The sequence below is a fragment of the Saimiri boliviensis genome, chromosome 5 (assembly GCF_048565385.1).
Source record: "Saimiri boliviensis isolate mSaiBol1 chromosome 5, mSaiBol1.pri, whole genome shotgun sequence".
Lineage (NCBI taxonomy): Eukaryota > Metazoa > Chordata > Mammalia > Primates > Cebidae > Saimiri > Saimiri boliviensis.
The window spans coordinates 101,947,427-101,963,057 of record NC_133453.1 but is presented as its reverse complement, the minus strand read 5'-3'; the positions used below and the strand labels follow the sequence as shown (position 1 = coordinate 101,963,057).

Sequence of the window (15,631 nt, the reverse complement as noted above, 5' to 3'; positions counted from 1 at the left end):
TTTTTTTTTCAAAATTCATGTTTGATATGAAGAAATCATGCATTTTGTATTCTGCTATATATTATTATGTATTTTCTCTACTTTTAAAATGTTTTGAATTATGTAACATTTAGATAAATGAGCCATTTTAATCTTTTGGCACCCACCATCCCTCAGCAAACCTGGCAAACCCTCCAGGGCACACATCCCAATTTGAGAGCCAGTGGGTGGCACAAGTGTTGGGGACATAAAATGCATTTAGTTTAGTTTTTTTTTTTTTTAGTGACTAAAACAAAATAGAAAACATTTTTACTACTATATGAGGAAACAAGGAAATAAAGCACACAGACACGTGTGTGTGTGTGTGTGTGTGTGTGTGTGTGTGTATGAGAGAGAGAGAGAGAGAGAGAGAGAGCGAGAGCGAGCACGCGCAAGCGAGCGTGAGGGAGGGAGATATTAATTGGGATTGACTGACTGGCCCAGCAGGGTGCTAATGAAACCTGAGGCTATTGGCTTTATGCCCATGAGCCTGTGGGGCTGATTAACTTTGTAGATTAGAGTAGGAGGTGACAGACATTTGTTTGATCATCATGTGACTTGTCCATGACCATAGACCCCTCTCCTGGCCACATTTGTGAAGGGAGCAGGCCTCTGGCTTGGCATGGTGAAAGCAAGTGTCCTCAAGACAGGAAGAGCTGGAGAATGGATCCTCTGGTGGCTGTGGACCCCAGCTCTGTCTGCAAATGTGTTCTGGGCTCTAGAAACCTCTCTCACTGCCCTTCTATGTTTCTAGGGTTACATTTATAGTCACCAAGCAACCTTCTGTTTCTTAGTTTGTTTTCTAGAAGGGAATGTACTAGGCATTGGTCACAAATATTACCACTATTGTAAAGATTATATTTCTTCACCTGTGAGTGGATAAATTAGCATCCTGGTTTAGCAATCCATCTCTTGTGAATTTTCTTAGCAAACTTCTCAGAGATAGAGCACACTTTGGTGAACTAAAGAAGGCAGGTTTTACATCTGCAAAGCTGAGGTGCAGCCATTGGGACCTGTATTAGGACACAGTCTGAGGCCAGGTCTGAGCAGCCAATAGCTCATCTCACCTGTTCCCTTCTATGCCATCTCTTCTGCCAGGAATTAATCTTATACTTAGGGGTTGTGGATGCACTTACAAGTGTTCATTCTCTTTAGCAAGTAGAAGAATGCAGAGAGGAAAAGGACATGGCATTCTTTTTTTTTTTTTTTTTTTGAGACGGAGTTCCGCTCTTGTTACCCAGGCTGGAGTGCAATGGCGCGATCTTGGCTCACCGCAACCTCCGCCTCCTAGGTTCAGGCAATTCTCCTGCCTCAGCCTCCTGAGTAGCTGGGATTACAGGCATGCGCCACCACGCCCAGCTAATTTTTTGTACTTTTTTTTTAGTAGAGACGGGGTTTCACTATGTTGACCGGGATGGTCTCGATCTCTTGACCTCGTGATCCACCCGCCTCGGCCTCCCAAAGTGCTGGGATTACAGGCTTGAGCCACCACACCCGGCTACATGGCATTCTTTACTTAGCAAATTGGCAAAATGATAGTACTCAGAGTTGGGAATCATAGAGAAAACTGCCCTTTGAACTGCTAGCAAGAGAGTAAATTGGTGCACTTTTACTTTTTTCTCAAAATAATAAGAGATATTAAAATGCCCGTGCCTTTTGATTCACCAATCATGTGTCCAGAACTGAGTCCTAAGGAAACAGATGACAAGAATTACTTGTAACGGTGAAAGACGGCCCACCCTACTGTACCTGCCTTCCAGTAGGGGAATGGCGAAGTAGATCATGGTTTATATGTGTAATGGAATTTGTCACGCCACTAATCTTGCTGCAGCACATTCACAGACATGGACAGATGCTCTTGATCCAGTTGAGTAAAAACATACTGCATGGCATGAATTCAGTATCATCTCATTCTTAATATTTGAGAATGCATATGGGTATATGCATATGTCCACATGTGCATGTTTATATATATGTGCCACTGCCCTTCAATGATGGCTATCTCTGAACAGTGGGATGGTGACTGCTTCCAGTAGAAATCCAATGGGTCCCTCACCCTTGTGACATCAGAATACCCTTGGTGTTATTGCTCTTAGACTTCCTAAGTCTGCCCACCATCCTGGTGTTAGTGATCTCGTTACTGGACTTTTAGACCCTGGTAGCCTTCTCGTTGCTGCTCTCAACTCTGCTTGCTCTGTGTTCCTGGCTCTTCCACCTTGACCCCACAGGATCCCATTTTTCCACACCAACTCCAGCTCCTCATACTTCTGGGGTATAATTCTTCAGTAGTCCATCAACACTGTCCTTTAGCTTCTGGCTATTGTTCTTTGCCAAGCCTAGTGCCTTTGGGACTCGACTTCTTTGCCCCCTCCTGGCCCATGTCGTCAGCTTGCTGCTGTAGCTCCTGTGGCTCCCATAGTGAGGCCACACCATCTGTTTGGCTTTTGCTCATCCCTGATATGTTTCTTCTTTCTCCCAATTTATCTCCACTTCCCCCATACCCTTGCTAGCCCACATGGCAGGGCCTGTCACTCACTCCTGGAGAGCATCCAGGGCAGTGGGGTTGAGTGGCAGTGAGCTCGCCTTCCATGTGGGAGGACTGGCTGACGTCCAGGCAGCTTTGCTGGTGATCCTGCCCTGCCATTCTTTATTAAGCAGGACTTGCATCTGGCATGGATGACATTGTCTTTCCACAGAGAGCTAGGCTTAACATGTGCATAGAAAATGGCCTCAGTGATGGCTACAACAGAGGGATTTGGAAAAAAAACTTTCAGAAACCGACAATAATTCAATGCTGTACTTTGAAGTCAGTATCCAAACTCTCATTCTCATTTGGGATCTCTGTAGTTTGTCCCGACAGCCCTGAGATATTATTGGAAAGAAAGTGCCAGAACACTGATACTCTTAGGTTGGTGTATCTGAGTTTTAATACTGATTCTATTACATATTATCTGAAAATCATGGGCAAGTGGCTTAGCCTTGATTGTCTTCAGTTTCTTCCCTTGATAAAAGGAGGCTTACTACTACTAATAATGACAATGGTTATTGCATGTTTACTATAAGCCAACTACCATGCAAAACCCTTAAATTTAATCCTCCTAAAAGTGATATGTTAGATTCTATTAATTTCTATTTTATAGGTTGGGAAAAGGAAATTTTAAGGATGTTATGTATTCAAATTCACACTGTTTATAAGGCATGGAGCCAGTAATTGAACCCTACCAGCAAACGATGACCCTATGCTTGAAGTCCACACTATTTACTTCTTCCAATGAACCAATGTTGGTGAAGCACCTCCTTCAATATCTCACATGCTAAGTGCTCAAAAATGTCCAGGGCATCCTGGGGCCAGCTTTGGAGTCAGGGGTTCTTCTCTTTATGGACATCTCAGAACACAACTAAAACGCAGACACAGGCTCGCTGCCCGTCTCATATCTGAGGCTGGAGGCGGAATCTTTCATTCCCTTTGTGACAGTGAAGAATGAAACTCTAATTTATGATCCCCCATTCTCTTTATGGAGCCTCTGTTCCTATACCTCATCAATCATTGTCACTTCGAATTTTGCAGTGTCTTACAAAATCAACCTATGTTGATCCACCCATTGGTTTAAAGCTTCTGCAATGAAGATCTGTGCCTATCTTGTCTATCTGAAATGGACCTTATACTGCATAGAATCTTCAACAACAAACCCTCAATAACAGCAATGAGGATGAAAACAATCACATCAGCCACCACCGCTATGATTAATGTTATCCCAGATCCCACCTGTGTTAGTCTGTTTTCACCCTGTTATAAAGAACTACTGTAGACTTGGCAATTTATTTTATTTATTTATTTATTCATTTATTTATTGTTTTGTTTGTTTTTGAGGCAGTTTCACTCTTGCTGCCTAGGCTGGTGTGCAACGGCATGATCTCAGCTCACTGCAATCTCCGCCTCCCAGGTTCAAGCGATTCTCCTGCCTCAGCCTCCTGAGTAGCTGGGATTACAGGCACATGCCATCGCTCCTGGCTAAGTTTGTATTTTTAGTAGAGAGGGGGTTTCTCCACATTGGTCAGGCTGGTCTCAAACTCCTGACCTCAGGTGATCCACCTGCCTTGGCCTCCCAAAGTTCTGGGCTTACAGGTGTGAGCCACTGTGCCCAGTCTACTAGGTAATTTATAAAGAAATGGGGTTTAATTGACTCATGGTTCTGTGTGGCAGGGAGGCCTCAGGAAACTTAGAATCATGGCAGAAGGTGAAGGGAAAGGAAGGCACATTTAACATGGCAGCAGGAGAGAGAGCACACAGTGAAAAGTGCCACACACTTGCGAACAAACAGATCTCATGAGAACTCACTCATCACAAGGACAGCAAAGAGGAAGCCTGCCCCCATGATACAATTACATACCACCAGGTACCTCCTCCAACACATGGGGATTACAATTTGAGATGAGATTCGAGTGGAGACACAGAGCCAAACCACATCACCACCGCACAGGGTACCCTGTTTGGTGCACTATGTGCTGAGCTCAGAGGTCTCAAACTAAGATTTTTGCTGGCTCAGGCAGGAGTATAAATGAAGGGTCAGACGCGGTTGGACTGCAGTGAGCCAGAACCTGTGGCCTCACCTAGGAGGAGGTTGTTACTTAGCTTTGGCTGAATGTTGCCATGCTAGATTGCAATCTCAGTTTTGTCAGATCTTCATATTTCTCAAAAGAAATTGTAAATATGGATTTTTATGTGCAATCTTCCAATGTAGAAATGTTGGCAAGGAAGTCACATTAAAAAAAAAAAAATCCTTCTCTGAGGAATGCATACCATTTTCTTTTACAGCCTCTCATCTTGCTCTTCTAGGCCACTGAGTGAACATCATACAATGATAACAGCATAAGCCTTGATCAGGGGATAGTGGATATAATCAAGGGTTTTATGTCCTAGAGGTCTCTAAAGAGCTATTGCAAGGCCACTGCCACTTTAAGGGACAACCCAGGGCTCCAAAGGGGACATCAATGTAACTATGCTAATTGCAGTGGCTTGCACGCCAATCCCAGGCTCCTATCCTGGCTTCCACTTTTTTATTTTCTTGGCTTTAACACTCTTTGCTCTCTATTTGGCCTGATCTCCTACCAGCTGGCCACAAGTTTGGCCTGGTTCTCCTTTTGGCTCTGGTGGCCTCCATCTCCTTCTTTGAAAGGAACTGAGCTGCCCACCCACACTCTGCTAGAAGTGAGGCTTTCCCCCGCTGAGCTTTTCCCTTGATACCTGTGCTGTTCCTCCTACAGGGCCAGCTTTCCATCTATTCCCCTGGGAGTCTTGGAGGTAGAAGACAATGCATAGATCCTAGCCACGTAGTACAGTTTTTATGAGTTTCCTGTCATCCTGAAAAATTCATATGTTGGAGTCCCAACCCCTCGGTACCTCAAAATGTAACTGTGTTTGAATACAGACTCTTTAAAGAGGTGATTACACTAAAATGAGGTCATTAGGGTGGGTCCTAATGCAACAATGTGACTGGTGTCCTTGTAAGAGGAAAAGATTAGGACACAGATACACAGAAGAAAGGGCATGTGAGAACACAGGGCGGAGGTGGCCATCTGCAGACAAGGAGGGAGGCCTCAGAAGGAACCAGTCCTAAGGACAGCTTGATTCCAGAGTTCTAGCCTCCAGAACCCCGAGGAAAGAAAGTTCTGCTGGTACTTTGTTATGGCAGCCCTAGCAAACCAATACAGACCCTGAGCAAACATCTCAGCCTAGTGTTTCTGGGTTCCCCATGGGGTCTTCACCAGCATCACTAGATGCAGCCTGACCTCACCAGTAGTGACCCATATCACACACTTAACCAGTTGGTTTGGAATGGGAGTGTAGGCACAGGTAATTCCTGGTCTCTTTGGGCTCTTACCCTGGGACTAAGGTGAACACAGTGGGATTGTTATGTAATACAGACGAGCATAACTGGGGTATGATGGTAGAGTTAAAGGGAGAATCCAAGCTTAGTCAAGAGGGGAGGCAAGGTTATGTTCTCACAGAAAAGTCTCACCAGAAGCCTGTGGGGTCAGGGGAGGTTTAGATTCCAGTTCATGGAGAGGTTTGAGTAGGTGGTTTCGGATAAAACATGTGAATAAGAGGATATTAGAGCCCTGTTTTTATATTGCTTAAAGGGCCTAGGCAAGGTCAATTTAAAAAAATCTCTGGTCTGTGAGACTTGATGATATCATCTTGGTTTATTTTCTGTCAGATGAAACCTGTGTATTGAAGTGTCCAGTTTGAAGAACATTTGCAGCTTCTCAACATCTTCCCACATCTTCATTTTGTTATTTCACATTGAATCTGGAACACTTACACATATCGACCAGCGCCAAAGTGAGCAAAGCAAAAACATAGCAGTGGATGCCCATGAAATTTATATTTTCCAGTAAAAGAAAAAAATGACTGCAATGTATTATTTTAACATCTGAGAATTTCCAACAAATAAAGGCCTCTCTTCTTCCTGGCAAAGCTACAGGTCACTCGAGGCTGCCAGCCTGCAGCCACGTGGCACAATTAGCAGACTATGGCTCCTTGGCTTTGCCAAGCTTGGCATAAGTGGTGTCCTGTGATGTGTGATGTCTGCCCTGGTAGGCAGCTTCCCCATTGATCTCGTCTTGGCTCCAAGAACTGGAAGAACTGGGAGAGACGGAATCTCAGACTTACAGAGACTGCACGCTTCAGGCTTGCATTTCTAACAGCTGACAATTCTTGTTTCTGACAAATTAAACAGTCTTCTTGGTGTATTGGTGGTTTACTGCAAATCATTGATGCAAGTTTGTTTGGAACAGAAAGTTCATGACATTGATTTGTTGAAATGTGGTAAGAGAAATGCCAGATCCTCAGATAAGTGAGTCTCTTTAGAGCCAGCGAAAGTGGTGACCCTGGGCTCAAGAAAGAAAGAATATTGAAGTATGCTAGGTGAGACCTTTCTTTTCCCCTCAAAGGCAATCAGTGGCAGCGGAATGTGGACCAGCACACCCCTTCACTGAGACCTCGATTATTTATTCCTCCAACATTTCTTAGGCACCTACTATGTGGCAGGGATTATTCTAGCTGCTGGGGATATAGCAATGAATAACAAGCATGGTTATTTTTCCTCTGGCTCTTTCATTCTAGTTGGGGGAAGGCAATAAACACATGATACATACTATAAAGAACATTAAATAGGTTAATGAGATAGAGAAGGTGGTGGAGGGCTGGGGCTGTCTTAGAGTTGGTTAGAAAAGGACATTCATCCCAAGGAGGTGACATTGAAGCTGAGAGTTGAATCATAAGGAAGAGGCAGCCCCATGAAGATTCAGGAAAAGAGCAACCAGTGCCAAAGGAAGAGGAGCACAAACACCCTGAAACTTGCCCTCATTGTGTCTGGGGGAAGAGCTGTGTGCCTGGAGCCATGTGAGCAAAGGATGGAGTGGAAGGAGCCGAGGTCAGCAGAAAGCCTGGTCAAGTGGGGACTTGTGGGCAAGGTAAGAAATTTGGACTTTATTCTAATTGTCTCTTTCAACTAACACCAATAAAGCTCAGAGTTTAGAAAAGCAATGTTAATCATAACCTCATGGAGCCAGAGAAATGTCCTTGTTGGTCACGTGTCCCAGGTGCACATCAGGTTCACACCAGAGAGTGGCAAAATCAGTGTGTACACCTATGCCTGTCTGCCTCCAAAGTGCGTACCTTCCTGGCCCCTCTCTGACTTCCTTCCTACCTGATACTGAAGACAGGGGTTGTGCATTGCATATGGGGACATGGTTCTGGAGCTCCCCTGGCACCCACTACCTGTGAACACATAACACTCTGAGACTCAGCATCTTCATCACACAAAAAGGCCTCAGGTGAGCATAAAGCCCTCGTCTGGGCATTGCATGGGTGGAAAGATTTTATATCCCAGGAATAACAGGGGTGAGAGAGGATGTATTAGTTGGGTTCTCCAGAGAAACAGAACCAATAGGGTATATCTCTGTATGTCTATGTATCTATCTATAACTATGGAGATTCATTATAGGAACTGGCTCATGTGTTTATGGAGGCCAAAAAATCCCATGATCTGCCATCTGCAAGCTGGATTACATCACAGAAAAGTCAGTGATGCAATTCGGTGTGAGTCCAAAGGCCTGGGGACCAGGAGCCAATAGTGTAATTTCCATTCTGAGACTAAAGGCCCCAAACCTGGGAGATCTGACATTTGAAGCAGGAGAAGATGGATGTCTCAGCTCAAGAAGGGAGAGGGAGGGTTTACCCTTCCTCTGATTTTTTTCCTATTTGAGCCCCCTCAGTGGATTAGATGACAGCTGCCCACATTGGTGGGCACACAATCTGCCCACGTTGGGTAGATCTTTTTCACTCAGTCCAATTCAAGTGCTATTCTCTTCCAGAAATAGCCTCACAGACACACCCAGATGTATTGAATCAGCCACATGGGTATCCCTTACCACTGTCATAAATACATAAACTTATACATAAATAAAATACATAAAATTAACACCACAGTGGATTTCATCATAGTTCTAAAATAACTGAAGTACATTTTATGAGGATTAGTAAATCTTACCTATTTTCACTGGGGGCAAAATAAGACAAAGGTTCTTTTTAAGTAGAAGTTCTTGACTGATGTCCTTAGACCTCTCAGGGATCCACAAGGCAGTCATTGGCTCTATAAGCTATTTTCCACATTTCAAAAATGACTACTGGAGCCACTTCAGCAGAATGGCAGAAGCTATCTACTAAAGCCAAATATGCACGTATCCCAGGGCCCAGCAATTCCTCTACTAGGTATGGGTACTAGATACAGAAATACTTACATATATTTCCCAAAAGATATGGACTAAAATGTTCAAAGCAGTGCACTTGGAAATAGACAACACAGCAATAGCCAAATGTCCATCAACAGTAGAAATGATAAATTATCTTATATTTACATAGCAGAATATGAACTAAGCACCGAGAATGAATGATCTTTATGTGTAACATGAATCTTAGCTGATGGTGAGTGAAAGTAGCTAGACACAAAGAATATAAACTGTAAGAACAATTTACAAAAAGTCCCAAGACTGGGAAACCTACCCTATACTGTTGGAAATCAGGAGGGGTTATCCTTATGGGAGAACGGTATGTAGTGACTGACAGGGAAGTTGAGGGTGCTGGTAATCCAAGGTGCTGATGATGGTCTGTTCTTGATCGGGGTGCTGTTTATGTGGGTATGTTTGGTTTGTGAAGATGAATCGAGCAATACATTTTTTGGTATGCATGCTTTCTGTAGTATATTACATAACACTTCAACTAAAGTTTTAAAAAATGTGGAAAATTAAAAAATGGGAATTACACTATGGCTGTTGGTGGTTTTTACTGTACATGCAGTTAAATTTAACTATTCATAATATATGATGGGAGAGGAAGTTAATCATTGCTGGAAAAACTGTTTGTAATGCATTTAAAATGTGGGCTCAACCCCGGGCAGAGATTTATGAAAGATTTCCTTGGGAAACGTACTCGTAAAAAGTTTCAGGACCAGTAGGCTACACTTTTAAAACGGATTGTCTCCGTTGTAGTGTGTTAGTAACCAAGGGTGTCCAGAGACATTTTGTGGTATTTTCATGAAAGATGTAAGAGAATGTTATCATTCCAGGATGACTTAGATTTAGATCTTGCAAGACACAGGGAGGTGAGTCAATGCTTGCTTCCTGCAGATGTTTTTAGATTGGCTTGTTATGGCTTTCCTGTTCAGTGAGAATGAGGTCAGAGGTGCTAGTTAACCTGGGCTTTTCCCCTTTGCCCTATCCAGAGAATTGCAGGTGGCCAGCTGTGTTTTCCAAGGCTCAGATGCCACCTTCGGTCAATCAATAAACAAGGAAGACCTGGGGAAAGAGGAAGAAAGGTTTGCTTGATTGAAAGTGAGTTTGGTCATGTGTATCAGTGAGACAAAGTGCTTATGTTCTTCTAGTACTAGGCTTTACTCCTCCTGGCAACCAGACAACCTTCCACCATCTGCTAGCCACCTTTGCCACCATCTTCCAGTCACCAGCCAATCCAGGCTCCTGCCTGCTGTGTGCCTCAGTCGGGGGAGTCCGGCAGTCCACATCACTAGTTGAGTTCATCTCGATTTTTGCAGAAACTTTGCCAGAGCAGGATTTGCTGCAGTTGGTGGTAAGGAAATGAGAAACTGCTACCCCGTATTACCTTGTTCCATTAAATTAGTGCATGAATTAGTGCAGGCAATGACTTCAATCTGGATGCCTGGAGGAGGCGAGGGTCAGCTGTCTCACCTGGAAGGACTTGGAAACCCAGATTCCAGACAGCAGGTGGAAGGGCCAGCAGCTAGAAGAAAGCTATGGTCAGTAGTTGTGTGACAATGAGAATAGCCCATCAAGAGTCATGGCTTTGGACCCCAACACTCAGCCAGAGCTGCAAGGTGGCAAGATGCCTTGTCCAGCAGCCATTCTCATTCTTCCTCTTGAGTGTCCACTTCTCCTCTTGGCCCAGGGGGTAAATCTGGATTAATTTAAGCCAAACTTAGGAGTTCAGTTATTCTTGCCAATGACTGATTTAAGGAGGAGAATTTATCCCAAATCTAGCCAAGTAGAAGAGAGAGGAAATATACGGGGAGTTGTCTGGTAAATGTTTCTTCTTCTTTGTCATGCCTTGATGTTACTCCTGAAATGTTTGTAGCCATGTTGTGACCAAGAAGGCAGGAGGCCTGGAAATAAGCCAAAGTTTTTAGGTTGTCAAGGGAAAGATGGTAAGGGCCTGGATCCTCCAGGCCACCAGAGAGCCCTTGAAGTGAGTAATACCGAACCGAATTTCCATTATGGGAGCCAATACATTTTCTTTATCATTTTAGCCAGTTGAATTTGAGTATTTGGTTACTTGCAGCCCAAACCTCCCAATTAATCTGAAGCTTCAATTCAACTTTTTCCCATCTGCATACACATATTGTTGATTTCCAACTAGAAAATTTTACTTGGCTGTATCCTGTGAGGCATTATTTTTCAATCTAAAAACATTTAAAATTTGACTACTTGTCTTTTCCTCAAATTATACCTCTCAAATTTTTACTAAAAATAATTAGAAATCTTTGACTTATCCTACCTTCAATCTGTTAGTGCATCCTACACATACACAAAATTACACAATTTTATTTTAGCAAGCATGCAAACATTTTAATCATTTATGAATGCTTATTGTATGGCAGGCCCTGTTCTAGGAATTGTTATGTAGATTTATATAAACTATTACAAAATTTTAAAACAATACTATAGAATAGATCATTTTATCCCCATTATGTATCTTAGGAAAATGAAGCATAAAACTGTTAGGTAATTTGCCCAAAGTCACACAGCTTGTCTTGGCTGAAAGGAGACTGGAACTTAGGACAGATGTTCCCCCATGGGTGTTCCTCCTGTCTGGTACCTCCTCCTGCAGACCTGTCCTGCATCTGTATTTCCATTTCCTCTCCCACGATCACTCTTCAGGTTTAGTCCTAAGTGTTTGGTGCCTGGACTATTGCAGTGGAAAAACCTTCTGGACTCTCTTGCCTCAAACCTTAGCTACACATTATCGCTGTACTGACTTTCCTGAGATTCAGTTCATTCCACTTTCCCACTTGAACATCTTCAGTGATTTATCATCATCTGTGGCAGCAGTAACAGTGGCAGGCAGGTGGTATAAATATGTGAAGTCTGCTGAAGACACTAGGCTTTAAACTGCTTATGTGGGGGCCAAATAGCCTTATGAAACACTTGGCACTTTAAGCAATAAAGCATCAGTTGGCTACCAGTTTGTAACCAAGTGGCCTTAAGACAAAATTCATTATTTTTCTCATGGCATTTGAGGTCATCTAAAATAGAATCCTGAACTAATAACTCCCTTCTATCTCTTAGTCACCACCCCTCTGAAGCCTCTCTTTAGCTACAAGCCTGAGTCCTTCCATTCTCCAGATGGACTTGACCTCTATGCTCTTTCTCAGGAATTTTGTCCACTCATTCTTACCTACTCCTCAATGGTTACAATCCAGCTCCAGTCCGTCTTCCTTGACAAAGCATTCCTGGGATCTCATAGAAGAGACTCTCAGGTGTGTAAGAGGCCTGAAAAGCCTACAGACCAGGCTCCTAGGTGATCCTTGCTTGGCATTTGCTGGACCTGAATTTGAACACTTAGGTCAGGACTCCCTAAGACAGCTTCTGCCACCACTGGGCTCCACTGGCTGTTCAAAGACCTGCTGTCAGTTGAGCCAAATGTTATCACCCTAATGTCTACCTTTTGAGGTCAGGTGTGATAAGCCTACTTTTTCCTTTAAAATACTGAAAGAACAATTGTATGTCTTCCATCTGTTCAGAATCCTCCATATTCAAAACTCAAAGAGATCATTTTAGACAGACATATGAAGAGCCTCAGAAACAGTGAAGCAATGGCAGGTTTTTTATGTAGTACTGAATACATTAAAGGAGAATTACCAAACGCTTACTTTGGGAGGGGATGCCAAACTGAAGCTTGCAGGTAGCTTGGGTCCTTTCTCTGAAGGAATCATGTTCAGTGTTTGACTACCTGTGAGAAGTTGGAAGAACATCTTCAGCCTTTCAGGAGGAGAGAAAATGCTTAGTTCATTGGCTATTTATTTATTATTTTCTTTGAGACAGAGTCTTGCTCTCTGGCCCAGGCTGGAGTGCAATGGTGCAATCTTGGCTCACTGCAACCTCTGCCTCCTGGGTCCCAAGCAGTTCTCCTGCCTCAGCCTCCTGTGTATCTGTCATTACAGGCACCCACCACACCCAGCTGATTTTTGTATTTTTAGTAGAGACAGGATTTCACCATGTTGGCCAGGCTGGTCTCGACCTCCTGACCTCAAGTGATCCAACCACCTTGGCCTCCCAAAGTGCTGGGATTACAGGTGTGAGCCACCATCCCCAGCCTCAGCTTTAGTATTAGCTCTTCTCCTCTACAAACCCACTCCCCTTTACTTTGGGGACAAGGGTTGATACAGCCCATGATTTAAAGAATGTGTCTGTCCATTGTTGCATTTTTATAAATACGAACAGACAGAAATCCCAGTTCATAATAATTTCTCTTCGAAATATTAATATGTTTGAGATTTCAGGTAGACTTATTGGAATTTACAAGATATACAATATAACAAAAACTTGCGGTAAACCCAAAAGAAATTTCATCTAAAAAACTTCGTTCAACTTGTTTATTCTTCAAATTGAATTGGCATAGATTTGGTGTATTGTATTATGGATTTTTCTATTTGTAAAGGATTATGAGTTATATAGAATACATATTTTTAAACTGAGAAAAAAACTTCTAAATCTCTCATATCTTGCCTGTATTCTACAAGAGGATCAGTTGCAGTGTGTGACTGTCCAAATGCATTCTAAAGCCCTCTAAGGAAGCATTTGGCTTTAAGCAATGATCAGGTGATCAGACCAAAGGGGACAAAAGCCAAGAGAAATATAAAAGTGGTATAGATTCACCGTGCAGGAGCCATCCTTTGAAAAACCTCTGTGCAGAGTGATAATGTATGTGTATGTGTGCACGGGTGCGCATGCGTGCCTGTGTGTGTATATGAGGTGTTGGTATGGGGGGATTTGGGGAATTGAGAGTGGGATAGAGATTTTTCTGAAACTTCTGTCTGAGGGAACCAGAAAACTCTGTTTTCCTGATAGCATATTTAATCTAAATTTGTAGATTAGGAAGCAGCCACAGTGAATTTTGGTATATTCATCCATCCCTCTGTTGAATTTTCATAGCACTAATCGTCTGTGGCACTGCCTTGGCAGTAACCCCCCTCCTCCTTGTGATGCTGTGAGCTATGTGTCATTGTGGGCTGCCTCACTGGGCTTCCCATGGCTGTTCATCAGCTGCCCAGGTAGAGGGAAATCCCCTCAGAGGGAGGGACTGTGGTCCCAGCCTCTGTCCATTATAATTCTTCACAGAGTGGCAGCAAAGCATAGGTGTCCATAAGCGTTTGTTGTCAGACCCACAGAGAACAGAAAGAACTTTAAGTACAATGGAATAATTGCTAGGTGGGCCCCTCAAGTTAAATCAGGCTAAATCAAGTTAAATCAAATATGAGCTGGGGCAAGAAAGGCTGTGAACTGAAAAGGAGCTTTAACTTGCTCATCAGCGATAAGGAGGAGGGCCTACTTCCTCATGCATTGGCCATTAATTAAGGAGAGTGAGTTTATTATTTTTTTCTAAATACTTTTTTATGTACCCTAATTTTACAAAAATGAGCATACAGTCATATTTATTTATTCACTCTTCTACCAAGCATCTATTGAAATATTTATAGTGAGCTAGGTGCTGTGCTGGGGTAAACAATGGGTAAAAGTGCTTGGCTGTTGGAGCAGTTCATTTTAATGAGTAATTACTATGTGCCTGGCATTACACGAAATATTTTACTACATGATCTCATTTAATCCTCATCATAATTTCATAGCATAGGAGTAATTATCATCCCCTTTTAATAGATGAAGACTCCGAGCCTCAGAGAATATAAGCAACTCTATTAAAAGCTATTAATTAGCAGGGCCAGGCCTGAAACCTGTGGTAAATTGTTTTTCCAGTCACCCATGTTTAATGCCCCTTCCCTGTTTCGTTGACTTCCGGTGTTGGTACGTGGCCAAACTTTGATCAGTGAGAGGAGAGTAGAGGGGCCTCTGAACAGAAGCTTGAAGGTCAGTACATAGTTTGCCTTGTTATCTGCCATGTGACAATTCTAGGTGGAGGCTGCCCAGATAACCTGAGTCTTAGAGTGAAGAAGACACAGAGCATAGCTACAGCCCATCCACAGCGGGCATGCAGAGGGTGTGAAAAATCAGCTGTTGCAAGTCACTGAAACTCTGGGGTTATGTTTTCTGCAGCCTGGCTGTCTGACTGGTATAGAATCTTTAAGCCATTATACTAGAGTGCTTTCTTTTATATTATTTCTAGAATTAGAAGTGAAAAAAATGTTGAAATTGCAAAGAACAGTAATCTGGGCCAGATTTTTTGTTCTAAAAACGTTTATATGAATGATGATTTCTTTTCCTTCTGCCTTATCTGCCACCCTTCCTACACTGTTAAAATCTTCTGTATCCATGAGGATGACTATCTACAGGACTTATCCTGCCCCTTGCTGTCTTAGTGCTTTAGGGGATGGATACCTCTTCCTGCAGTGCTTATAGCTAAATTCATGCTTGCTGAGCATCTTTTAGAATGTCTGTTATCCTGCTTCTTCAAAGTCCCAAACTCCTACTTGATCCGCGCAGTCATCCTGATTACCTCAGACCTATATTATCACTCTTGCTTTCCCTTAGACGCCAATACCATTATTTGCCACACTTTACATGTTACCTTAAACTGTTTACTATCATTTTTGATTGAAATAAAATTCACATAACCCAAAATCCACCATTTTAAAGTGGACAATTCAGTGATTTTTCATATATTTACAATACAGTGAAACCATCACCACTATTTAATGCCCCAAACTTTTCATTAACCACAAAGAAACCTCATATCTATTAAGTAAGCACTACCTATTCCTTCCTCTCTGTAGCTTTTGGCAGCCACTAATCTCCTCTTTTTCCTCTATGGGTTTACGTCTTCTTTACATTTCACATAAATAGAATT

At 42.8% G+C, this 15,631-nt stretch overlaps 1 protein-coding gene and 1 pseudogene across 1 annotated transcript in view; both read left to right on the top strand.

Annotated features, from left to right (window-relative positions):
• Positions 1-6,960: 6,960 nt before the first annotated feature.
• THSD7B (thrombospondin type 1 domain containing 7B) overlaps positions 6,961-15,631 on the top strand; it is a 1,060,674-nt gene continuing 1,052,003 nt past the window's right edge. Inside the window, exon 1 of the mRNA XM_074399739.1 lies at positions 6,961-7,494. The gene's annotated coding sequence lies outside the window, so the exon portion shown is untranslated. The remainder of the gene's footprint in view (positions 7,495-15,631) is intronic.
• On the top strand, positions 7,318-13,268 carry LOC101032457 (structural maintenance of chromosomes protein 4-like; annotated as a pseudogene).